The sequence below is a fragment of the Fringilla coelebs genome (genome assembly GCF_963513975.1).
Source record: "Fringilla coelebs genome assembly, chromosome: Z".
In the NCBI taxonomy this organism is placed as follows: domain Eukaryota; kingdom Metazoa; phylum Chordata; class Aves; order Passeriformes; family Fringillidae; genus Fringilla; species Fringilla coelebs.
Window position 1 is genome coordinate 9047993 of NC_140031.1, and position 12791 is coordinate 9060783.

Consider the following 12791-nt stretch of genomic DNA (forward strand, 5'->3'; position numbering starts at 1 on the left):
CCATGGATGTTACCAGAATGTTCCCAGGCACAGCACAGGAAGGTGACAAGCTGAACAGCACTGCAGCAAACTGCTAAAGCAAAAAGCAGCCACTGAGAAGCACAAGGGTCCAGTGAGTGTGTGTGTGTGTGTGTGTGTGTATATATATATCTCTAGTATATATATGATACTCCAGGATCAGGCAAGCCAACCCCGTGGCAAGCACAGGAGCTCTGCCCACTGACAGCTAAATGACAATGCAGATATAAACTCAGTCTAACACATTCCAGTCAAATCTGTCATTATCTCAAACGCGTTGAGCACCACACTGGGTGCCAAAAAGGCCTTTATCTCAATAAAACCAGTACATCTGCCACATGTCACATTAATACCTCTCCATTTCATGGTTAGTTCTTCACACTCCAACAATACCCATGATGCTGTGGAAGCCCCAGGTAAGCATGAAATGCAAGAGCCAACTTTCTTCTGCCACTGAGAGGTCGAGATACAACAGTCAGGGAGATTTAATTTGATAGACATGAAAGATGGGAGCAATGGTTAGGTTCAGCCTGTCTGATCACAGGCCAGGAGCTATTGTCAACATGATCAATCAAGTCCATTCCTCTTCTGTAAGCACAGCCCAGAGAGCCCTGCTGTCCATCAGTATGTTGAGTATCAGTAATTTCAGTGGCCAAAATAACCTGTACTTACAAAATGTGTGTCTGCCACAAACACTAGGGAATCACAAGCAGGAGCTGATGTGCCCTTCTGGACACAAGCATCAGGGGGACTCCTGACACCACACAGCTTTGGAGTCAGCCTTTCAGCTGGTGGGAGAAGGCATTGAAAAAGGATGAGGAGGGATGCGATGCCATCCAGAGGGACCTGGACAAGCTCAATAAATGGACCATGGGAACATCATGAGGTTTAAGAAGGCCAAGTGCTGGTGCTGCAGCTGGGCTGGGACAGCCCCTGGTACCAGCACAGGCTGGGCATGAGCAGCCCCAGAGCAGCCCTGCCCAGAAGGACTCGGGGTGCTGTGGGTGAGAGGCTGCACATGCCCTGCCATGGCACTCACAGCCCAGAGAGCCAAACGTGTCCTGGGCTGCACCCAGAGCCCCGTGGGCAGCAGGGCAGGGAGGGGATTCTGCCCCTCTGCTCTGCTCTGCTGAGACCCACCTGGAGCACTGCATCCAGAGCTGGGCTCCCAGCACGGGAGGGACAGGGACCTGCTGGAGTCAGCCCAGAGGAGGGCACTGAGAGTGATCAGAGGGATGGAGGATCTCTCCTGTGAGGAAAGAGCTGGGATTTTTCAGCTTGCAAGAGAGAGGGCTCAAAAGAATTATGGCCTTCCAGTACCTGAAGGGAGCCTACAAGGAAGATGGAGAGAGAGAATTTATAAGGGCATGAAGTGACAGAACAAAGGAGAATGGTTTCAAACTAAAAGAGAGTAGGTTTAGGTTTGAAATTCAGAAGAGAGAGGTGAGACCCTGGCACAGGTTGCCTAGAGAAATTGTGGATGCCCCATCCCCGGCAGTGTTCAAGGCCAGGTTGGATGGGGCTCTGAGAAATTTGGTATAGGGGAAGGTGTCCCTGCCCCTGGAGGAGGGCATTTGGAGTGAGATAATCCTTAAGGTCCCTTCCAACCCAAACCATTCTATAATTCTGTGCTGCTCATATCGAAGCTAGAACCCCCATTTATGGCACTAGAGAGCCAAATGTGTCCAGGAAGCTTTAATAGATGTCTCTATTGGGGTAGGAGACTGGTGTGCTGCCTTCACAGGTACCAAACACGTAGTGTCCCACCAGATTCATCCCATGACAATATTCATCAAGACCATTTGCCATCTCAAAGCTGCAGGGCCAGGCCAGAGAGCTGTAAACAGTTCTCCCTGACTCTGTTTGGCCATGGAAAACAATTTGTTCCCCACAGTAACTGTGATGATGAGCTCTCTCAAGGCAGTGTTTGTTTCCATGACAAACAGTCCACAGAAGAAGAAACATCAGGTACAACTTCCATCTAGTATATCACAAGGAAATCCTACAATGGGCAGCTAAGGACTCACAGATTTCCCAGGGACGGAGAGCTGGTGTCATTTGTGGAGATGGGAGAAAATTTCCAAATCCCCAGACAGCCTGAGGCTCCTCAGATGGTGCCATCAGGTCAGAGATCAGGATGAACCTGACCCAAATGTCCACTGTACCCCTGTGTTCCCAAATCATGAGCAGCTTCTCACTCCACAGGACAAAGCTGCCCTGGAAAGAGGATCTTACCTGGAAAACAGTGAGGAGGCTGGCATCTCTTCTGAAGGAGAGCCCAAATCTTTCCTCTCTAAACCGGAAAGATGTAAGAGAAATCTGCTTTGGCCTATCTGGTACTTCCCACAGGCCAGAGCTGCTCTGTCCTGATGGACTGGTGTGTTCTGTCTCCATCCTTGTCATGTGTCTCCAGAGCCTTGGCAGGCAGACACTGTCAGGAGGTCACCCAGCTTCTGGCCCTACAGCTCTTCCCTTGCTGTAAACAGCCATTCGCGTGATCCCCAGCCCCAAAGGGAATTTCCATCCCCTCCCACTGCTCCTGGACCATCACACCAAACTCCAGAGCTCAGCTGCTGCCTGGCTCAGTGTTCCCCCTGTGGGCTGGTGGGTGCCCCTTCCCTCCTGACTCCCCTGAGCAAACAGTTCAGAGTGACACTCGGGGCCTTTCCCTTGGCTGAGGGTGGTGGAGGCAGCCTGGTGGTCTCAACACATCCAGGGCTGTTGTGGCATGTTCCTGCTGGACAGACGGACGTACCTGTGCATTCCAAGCTGCTCTGTCCCTGGTGGCCCAGCTGATGGGTGTCCTTGAACAAGCCCGAGGTGCCCCACACTCTGCACTGAAAGTCCAGATCTTAGGAACAGGGGTCCTGTTCCTGCCTCCCCTATGGGTCTTGCCCTGACACCTTGGTGGCAGAGCAGACCCTACGAGTTGCAGGAGTCTGGAGGAGCTCAGGTTTGCCAAGATGAGATTCAGACCAGACTGTGCCCCATGTGTCCCACCAGTAAGTGACTGTGGTTGCACTCAGGATGGGAATTTTGTACTCCTAGAAAGACCACAAGGGCCATGGCCCTAATTCCCATCTGCACAGGGCTCTGCTCCAGTGCTGAAGGTCTCTGTGAGAGTTGCCAGCATTGCAAAACAGCCTCCCTGGAGGGAGAGCGGGAAGATGTGCAAACTAGCAGCAGAGGACTGTGTGCCAGTGCAGTGTCGAAAGCATGTTGGGGATGTTCCTGCTCTCCCTGAATTCACCCTGTGCTCCCACCTCTGGAAGCAGGACTGCTGAGGGGTCCACAAACCCAGAGCCCATTCCCCCTGCTGAGTTGCATGCCAGCTGCCCAGAGTAAGGACATTTGCACTAAAATCCCAGGAAACCAAACTTGTCTTCCCTCCTCACTGCGCAATGTAGCATCCCTTCCCCTTCATGATACAACAGCCAAAGCTTTGTGGCCAGAGATGGAAACTCAATGTTGGAGAGAAAATCCAGGGCAGAAGAAGCAAGGAGAAGAGTCCAGAATATCTCCTGCTGCTTCTGGATGGGCATGGACAGAGGGTAAGGTTACCCATGATAACCACTGGCAGTGTTGTAGGGTTTAGAGCTCCAGATAAGGAGCTTCAAACCCCACACAGACACACAGACACACAGACTCACAGACTCACAGACATAGACACACACACACATCCCAATTCATTTCATGCCTCCAGAATCATGATATGGCCCCACAAGCTTTTCTGACAGCAGAATTCCCTTTGGAGCACTACCTGTATTTCCCCTCCCAAACAGCAGACCCCAGCAGCACCACATCTGCCCTTGCTGGAGGGGTGGCAGCACTCAGGAGAAGGAAATGAGGGTGCAATCTTCAGCACAGCCACACCCCCATCTGACAGCATACCCTGAGCACACACGGTGTGAGGGACTCCCTCCCTGCTGCTGCAGAAGTTGTGTGGCCACCTCAGCTGCCTCACCCTGTGCCAGGACAGCACCAGCACATGTAAAGATTGGTCAGATTTGGGCAGCAGGATTTAGAGCACAAATGCAAAGGTGCTTGAAAACACACAAGACACTTCACTCTTAAAAGAGTGAGATTGGTACAGAGAGACGTCCAACCACACACCTCTGCCTGTTTCCAGCTTCTCATGAAAGTAAACTCTGTTCAGGGGACCCAACAGGACCCAACAGTGTCACCATCAGCCCCATGACACTAACCCAATCTCCTGCCAGTCTCTCACTAAGTGCCTTTTCACCTTCCATCCCCGTGATGTTAGCTTCTCACTGCCTGGGATAATAGATCTTCCTGGAAACTAATGAAATTTCCAATTGCCCACATATCACAGGGAACTAAAACATTAAGCATTTCTTAGGGATAATGAGCCTGAGTGGAGTGCACAGCTGAGATCGCACACAGCCGCCTTGGCAAGAGCTCTTCAAAGATAAGGGTAATGCTCCAAACATCCAAGCAGCTCTTGGAGGTCAAGTTGTTCTCCCTTCCCACTTGATGTTATCTGCCTTGGGATCTGCTGGGTCACACAGAGACTTCCAGAAAAAGTTCTGTCTTATTTACAACATTTTGATTTCCAGAGACATCGTGCAGCTTGGGTGAGTGCTGGGGACAAAGTACCTCACCAGACACATGCACCATCTTTCTAGTCAGTCCTGTACCCCTGTCAAATACTGGCATAACATTTTCTTCTAAATCTTCTGGAAATTCCCACTGTCCCGAGACTTGGCTGGTGCCTGTGTTCATCATGTTTTGCTGAAACAGACATTTTATATATGCTAGAGGAAGTGATGTGGGACATTAGAAGAGCTTGTCACAGGTGAGTGCAGCCTGTCTCTGGCATTATACCTCAAGACTTCCCTTTAAAGACCTCCCTGAAACACTGTGCTGGTTCATCCACCTCCACCACAGTCCCTGGGCTGTGAGACACTCTAGAGTGCTGGCATTAGGCTTGCCAAGAAGCTGGGGCACCTGCAGCCCAGGCCCACCCCAAGCCCACTGGGCAGTCAGCAGCATCCCTTGTGGGTCTCTGTGAAGGCAGCAGCACCTCCTGCCCCAGAGCAGTCGCAGTGGTCTGTGATCTGCACTGTGCAGGGCTAAGACTGAGCAACCCACTGGTCTCCTCCAGCTTTAAATACCAACCCATTTAAGCAGAAGCCCAAAAAAAAACATGAAACAAGGGGAGATGAGGTACCCATGCCTTCTGTCCTCACTTCCCAGCCAGGGCTCTCTTGCCCTTCCCTCCACAGATGCCAGAGCATCTGCTGGGCAAACATGCTACCTGCTCCCTTCTCCCACTCCAAGGATGCCCCCATGAAGAGCTGTCCCTCCAGTCCCTTGGCACTAAACTCTCTGCTGCAATTTCTGGGAAGCTTTGGATCTCACATATGTTTGTCCCATTTCCCCGGCTCGCCAGCTGCCCAGCTGTTCCTTTCCATTTGAGCTAATCACAGAGATTAAGGCAAAGACCCAGCTCGGAAGGTTTGCAAACAGTTCCAGCCTGTTTCTGCAAGCAGCTTTTGCAGCCACACTCAGGCACAAAAGCACATGGGCTAATAAACACTGTGGCATCTGTGAAGGGAATTCCCAGGAAGAGCTCAGTGCTAACCCAGGGAAGTTAGCCACCAGCCTGGGGACGCTGCAAACCGTAGGGTGACCAGGAACATGCCCTTCAAAGGCAAAGAAAAGGGAGACAGCAAGGCTGGGGGAATGTTGCCCAGAGCTGTCAGAAAGGATTCCCGTCCATAACACATCTCACCAGAAGCCTGGGCCCCAGTGTCCCTTGTCCCTCCAGGAGCTCTGCCTAGCTGTCCCCTCCATCCTTCTGAGCACATTAACACAATCACCCCTCAGGAGGGGGCTGCCCACCATCCTCCAGGGCTCAGTGGAGCTGAGCAGCCAGCTCAGGGCAAAGCAGAGCCTCCATCACAGTCCTTCCAGACAGATTCCCCTGTCCTTGTGCTGCCTCCTGCCTGGAGGCAGTAGATGCTGCTGGAGTTGTTCATTATTCGATCAACTCCAGATTTTGCAGCCTTCAAACCCCTGTGGCTCAGAGACCCCAAGCCAACACCACAGAGAAGCCATCCTGCATCTGTCCAGCTGTGTGCTGAGGCTTCTGCAGCCTCCCCCCCGAGGCAAAGCCTCTGTCCCTGTCAAAGGCAACAGGCTGTCCTCTCTCTACTCACAAGCTGAGGGTTCACTCTGGACCCCCAGACCATCTGTATGTTTGCCACTCCATAAAGCAAGCAGCTTGCAGCTGGCCTCGCTGTAATTGCACAGAGAAATAAGGGAGTGCAGCCATCTGGGGTTCCTGATGGACTGCAGTATAGGATGAGTAGTAGGGAAACATGACCCCTGAGTCCTGAGGAACGCACACGAGTGTGAGCTGGGGAGGAAAGAGAGCATCAGTGCTCCTGCGAGAGGGGCTGGTGGTTGAAATGTGATATTTTCCCCCCGCACGGTCCCCCAGTATGGCTGGTTTTGGGGCGAGGGAGACATTTCTTTGGGCAGTTTGCCTGTAAGTGCATGACAGTGGGATAAAGTGCTCTGCCCTGATGCCCACGTGCTGTGGGGACACGGAGTGGCTGATGTGCCGACACCAGGGCAGGAGCAGAGCTCACAACCCCTTTCCTGCCAGCGCAGGGACCCCAACAAGCCTGACAAGCTCCAGGCATGCTGGATGGGGAGATCTGTCCTTCTCTGCTTCCTCTCCCGGCCACCAACCCCCTCACTCTCCCCAAGGCCAGCACAAGGCTGGGGGAATTTACATTTGGCCTTGATTGCAGCCATGCCAGGACCTCCCCTGCCTGCCCGTGGGCAGCTCTGAAGGCCAGCGAGAGGCAGGGCTTGTGCTGCTGCTGCCACACACGAAGCTCAGGCTAAGCACAGATGGGTTTTGGCAGGGCACAAGGTGACCAGAGATCTCGATGACCCAGATGCAAGGACCCCGAGTGCCCCATCTGCGGTGTCTCCGATACAGAAGATCCCATCCCCTCTTCAGCTGGTCCAGCTGTTCCCAGTGTGATGTCTTCCAGGCATGAGAACCCAAAGTTTTGCCGGTAATACAAACAGAACAACTTGGACTCAAAACCTGGTCAGTTCAACCAGAAACATAGCTCTGATTTAGAGGGGAGATTTTGAGACAAACAGCTTAATTAATTAAAGGAACACAATCAGAGAAAAAAAACACTAGAAGTACTTGCAATTGTTTTTTCTATTTTTCTTATTATCTTTTTTTTTTTTTCCTTTTTTTTTTTTAAATAAGAATGTTCCTGAAAACCATATGGGTGAAAGTTGAAAAACATGGGTTTTCCAGTCAGGAAAGCTTCCAGAGGAGCACTGAGGACCCTAAAATGGCCATGGGACATTGTGAAACCACAGCACTGATGAATGCCCTCTCCCTGAGCCATGACAAGATAGACAACAGTTTCTTGCTAGCTGGGAGGACAAAATCATCCCAGAGAATCACAGGGGCATGATCACATAGAGAAGCCTTTTGGATTATTAACAGTCCCTGGGTGAGGGACAGGTAGACAGAGGACACAGACACAACTTCCCAACTTTGTGACCTTTGTGACCCTTAGGAAGAGACAAACTGCAGCGGCCTTTTTCCTGCTGGTTTCTCCATAGCTGCAGGCCCTGGTCTCTCAGCCAGGAAACCAGGGATCATCTCTAGCTTCAGAAGACTGTCTTGCATTGGTTCCTCCTGTTCTACTACTGCAGAGTGAGGGTGTTGTCCTGAAGTGATGCTCAGATGCAGTGCACCACTGTAACATCCCTGCATGCGCTGGCAAATCATCTGCAAGCTCTGAGCCAGGCCAGCTAATGCCAAGCTAAGTGCATGGGGGCAAGCAGAGCCAGGGACCACCCTCGAGGGATGGGGAAATGCAGTCACTCCATCCAGGGATGAGAGAGCTCTGCCCAAGGCTGTCCCTGCCAGCTGGCCGTGCTGCCTGGTGGCTTTGTTGTGCACATTTAATCACCTCATCCAGACGCGGCAGTTCCTTCATTAATCACTGGGGAACACGGGTCCCACCAGATGCTGAGACAGCCCAGACATCTCCCTTGCCCTGTGCACCCTACCCTTCCCTGATTTACAGCCTCCTTCCTCTGAGGCGTAGGCGTAACCCCACGCCCTGCTCCATTCCCGACGCAGACGTCAGCATCCCACTGCTTTTTCCCCTAGAAGGTAGTTCTGACCACCAGCACCCGAGCAAGTCAGGCCCCAGCCCTGCTCAGGACCCCCAGCCCCACAACACTCTCAGAGCCTCGTCCCACGGCCCTCTGCATGAGGCCAAAGCATTTGCAAACTCGTTCCAAGCAGCTCCATTAATTTCCCCTCTCCCATCTCCTTTGGAGCTGGCAGAAGAGTATGTTGGATGAGTCCAAATCCAGAAGGATATGATGGAAGTTGGCTTTATTTCTTATCCAACTTTTCTGCCTCCTTACGCTGTTTGGTCCTGCTTTTCTCCACCAGCTCCAAGAGTCTTGTGCTCCAAGCAGGTCCTTGCCAAGGCCAATTTTTCTCCAGTCTCAGACCAGGCACCGGGGACTGGTGGTAAAGCAGGCCTGAGGTAGAGCAGGTTGTCCTCTCATCAACCCCTACCCCTCCTTCAGGCTCACTCTGTACAAGATCACTTCCAGTTGCTGATCTCCCCAGTCTCCTTCCTACACCTTCAGGGACTGACAAATCCACCTCAGGAACTCCAACGTCTCAAATCCAGCCTTCCATACAAAACAGGGGGATCAGAGAATCACAGAATCACTTTGGTTGGGCCAGGTTGCACAGGATGCCCATCTGCACCTTGACATAATCAAAGGCTGGAGATCCTTCCAACTCTCCAGGCCCCTCTTCAAGCATGTGACTGTGCCCATGGGAATGATTTTCCTGTGCTGCAAGTTAGGTCTCTCTCTCTCCTGTCCCCCACTGTGCACCTCCATTAAATGCTTGGCTCCATCTTCTCAATAATCTACCCAGAGATGCTGGGGAGCTGCTCTCAGATCTCCCCCAAACCATCCCTTCTCACAGGTGTGGACAAGCCCAGTTCCCCAGCCTCTCCTTTAGGGCAGGAGCTCCAGCCTGAGCCATTTTAGTGGCTTCTGCTGAACTCACTCCAGTTTATCAATGTTTCTTCTGCACTGAGGGGACTGAAATCTGAACACATTAGCCAGATGTGGCATAATGACAGGTCAGCAAAGGAGAGCACTCACTTCCTGAGATCAGCACAAAAGAATTGAGCCATCCTGCCTTTTAGCAGCTCAGTGGTGCTACCAAAACTCTTGCTCTGGCAGCCTCGAAAGGATGATGAACTTTTGTGTGTTCAAAGAACCTGTGAGTGATCCCCAGCATAGCTGCAGCTCCATGTTTCAGTGTTGCCCAAAACTTCACAGGGCAAAGCAGTGGAGGATGCCTTTTCCAGACAACAGATTCAGGAAAGAACCAGGTTTCCTGCCTCTTTGGATGTCTATGGGAATGAAGCAGCTGCTGGCTGCATTCGCCTCAGTCTCAAAAAGCCTCCAGCCTGAGGGAGCCATCAGATGAACTTCTCACAGCCCTAGGTCTCACTGGTGGCTGTGTATATGTCCAGTCCTTGCCATGTTTTAGTTTCTTGCTTGTCTCCTTGTGCCTGCAGATTTCATCTACAGTCATTTAATATTCATTTCCTACAATGCTGAACGTCATCAGGTCCAGAGCTGGTCCCAGAGGAATACCCTGGCAGGTGTCACTTCCTCACAGATGGCTACTGGTGCCTACTGTCCCAAGCCATCTCCTGTTTCTCCCCAGCTCAGGGCAACCTGACATCTCCAAACACTCACAGGGACTCCCACATCCATTCCATTCTCTAGGGTACCTGGAATACCTTTTGTAGCACAGGAAATGACCAGAAATGGTTGTAAAAAGCTGTGGAATTGACAAAATAAGTTGGAAGTTATTCTGGAAACCCGTCTTGTAAGGCAGGTTGGCAAGAAGCAGCAACTAAGTATTGTTAGGATGCTTTCTTTGTAGGGGACAATTCTGCAGACTCGTGTTCAAACCTCCAAAGGGCTACAAAAAAGAGAAGCCCCATAAAAATCTGTGTGCACCAAAAAGAGGTGCTGCCTCCCAGCAGCAAGACACGGGGTGTCCCCATGTCAAGGGAGAAGTGATCTCTCTCCACAAGCTTCTTCTCACAAGGATGGAGGAGGTAGAAATGGAGAGCTAGAGAAATGGGATCCCTTCCCATGGGATGTGTCCCTATTACCCTTTAAAACCTCATGTGGGAATTTCATTGCCTTTGCTTTACTCTGCTCTTGCTTTTCCCAGAAAGAGGGAGCAGCCAGTCTTCTTTCAAAATGTTTGTAGTAAGAGCAGTGGCATCTCTGTGGGCCTGACTCACATGAGGGATGTTCTGTGCTTCGGGGAACATGGATGCCTGAGCAGAGATACACCCAGCAGAGGCCTGTCAGCCCCAGGACCTCCTGGGAGCACCAGGGAAATTCCCGTTGTAAAAGAAATAAAGACTATTGCAGCTAACATCCCTCAGCCCATTTTATAGGGCTCTTGGGTACAATTTATACAGGCAGCTACTTTTGAAATATTTGCCCTTGGTGTGTGTCTTCTAGCATCCCCTATAGTGCCTGATAAACTGGAAAATATTTCACGGTCTTCCTTACTTCTTCCCAAACACTGAATACAGACATTGCTTTCCTTTCTTGCATAACAGCATTTTCTTTTTTTTGGGAAATAGATTTTAAAGATGAGGATGTGTTTTTGCAGTACCTCCCTATCATCATCATTGCTGTGGTCAGCCATGCATATTTCCCAGAAGCTTTCACAGTTTTATACCTCTCAACTTCCCATTTGCATCTGCTCACACCAGCCAGCTCCTTTCTGGCAGGTGCTCCCCATTTTTTGCTGAGCACACCAACTAATCCATGCACCCATGCACCAGCACAGTCCTGACCCACAGCCACAGAGTCTCTCCAGTCCAGTGGCACCTACACTGTCCAGGCCCAAGGGGCTGTGCAGCCATGCAGAGATCCCGGGGGCAGGCAGACCCCAGCTCTGCAGGGCTTTCTCTCCCTGGGCCAGGTCTATGCTGCTCAGGCTCTCAGAGGAGTGAGGCTCACCTGCGCTCCACGGGAGTGGCCAGGCTGGGGGAAGGAGCAGGACAAATTTTGGAGCAGTAAGGGCAGAGGTGCCTGGTGTCCAGGCTGAGGCAGCAGCCCCCCTGCAGCCAGAGGAAGCACTGCCATGATAGTGACCAGGCACTGGGTGGGCCAGGGATGCAGTGCAGGGCATGAGTCAGCCTCGCAGGGATGCTGACGTGTGACCTGCTCTGGCTTAGCCAGGCACTTCGGACACAGGGGCCAGTCACCACCTGCAGGAATTTGGGCAGCAGCCAGTGGAACCTCTCCACGAACCACTGCTCTGCTCCAGAAAGGTTCATCTCCAGCCTTCTTCCTGCCCTGTGCTTGCTGCTTGTCTCCTGGCTCAGCTCCAGATTTGAGAGGACCACAGGCATGGCAGCATGAGGCTGGCTCCAGTCCTCAGCTGCGCATGAGCATGCTGTGGTGGGATTGCTCTGATGGTCACGTTCCTTGGGAAGGATCAAAATGGGTCCTGCTGCAGGTTCTGCTTTGAGAGGGACTGGGAGGACCAGAGACAAACCAGGAGACCCTAGGTAACTTCTCCTCCATCCAGGAGAAAGTATCTCACACACAATGTCCCCCGGTGATAGCCACAGCTCTTCAAGCTCCACTGCCTGGCTGGCAGCCCTGAATCTCTCAGTCCTGAAGGGCTTGGGAGGAGTCAGGACCTGCAGACAAATGGCTTTGCCTGCAGAGCCCAGCCAGCATCCTTGTGTCACTGACAGCAGGCTGGGAGGGAAAAGTCCAGGTCGTGGGCACTCACAGAAAGGCCACCAGCCTTCTTTGGCAGGATCAAAGCTCATCCTCTTGCCAGTTCTGCTGCTGGTCCTGCTGCCCCATTGCCCAGGCTGGAAGGGGCTGGGGGGCCCATGGACAAAATGAGAGTGCACAGGGACTCTTCCTAGTGCCAAGGTAGATCCCGTCTGGGCCAAGGAGGCACCCACACACCTCCCAGCACGGGCTCTGGCTGTCACTCACAAAGCAGCAGCAGCCCTCCCAGGCAGGGGTCTTGCCTCCCCTCAACCCCCCAGAAGCATTAGCCCCCCCCTTCCACAAACTGTGGCAGGGAACCTGCCAGCCACAGCAGATGGCACCTCTTCCCTTGCTAATGAGCCGGCAGGATTCAATTCCTACCTCCCATTAACACTCATTAGAGTGTCACTTGGCCATTCTTCTGTGTCTGTCACATCTCGGCAGCTTTGGCTTCGAGATGTTAATTTAGGGCTGCCTCTGGGGTGGCCACCATCCTCCCAGCCACCATCAGAAAGTTGCTGCCTCCCCGTGCCCTAAACCCCGCCTTAAGTGGGACTTAGGAGGAGGCAGGAGCAGATCAGCACACTGACACCCATGGAATAGATGGATAGATGTGGTCCAGACCTGCAGACCAGGCCTGGCCTCGGGGTTTTCCCGTGGTGTCCCCACCCTCCCTGAAATCCCACAGCCCCACTGAGGGCACAGAGTCTCAGGAATATGCAGCCAGCCTTACCAGAGCATGTTAGGGGACAGAAATAGGTTACTTTCTGCCACGCATAGAGATGATGTGATGCATATTCATCAGTTACAGTTGTGCGGAGATTACAACAGTCGCATAAATTGCAGGTTTAGGAATCATCAGCTGCACTCCATGACTTTTTCAGGGCTTCCTC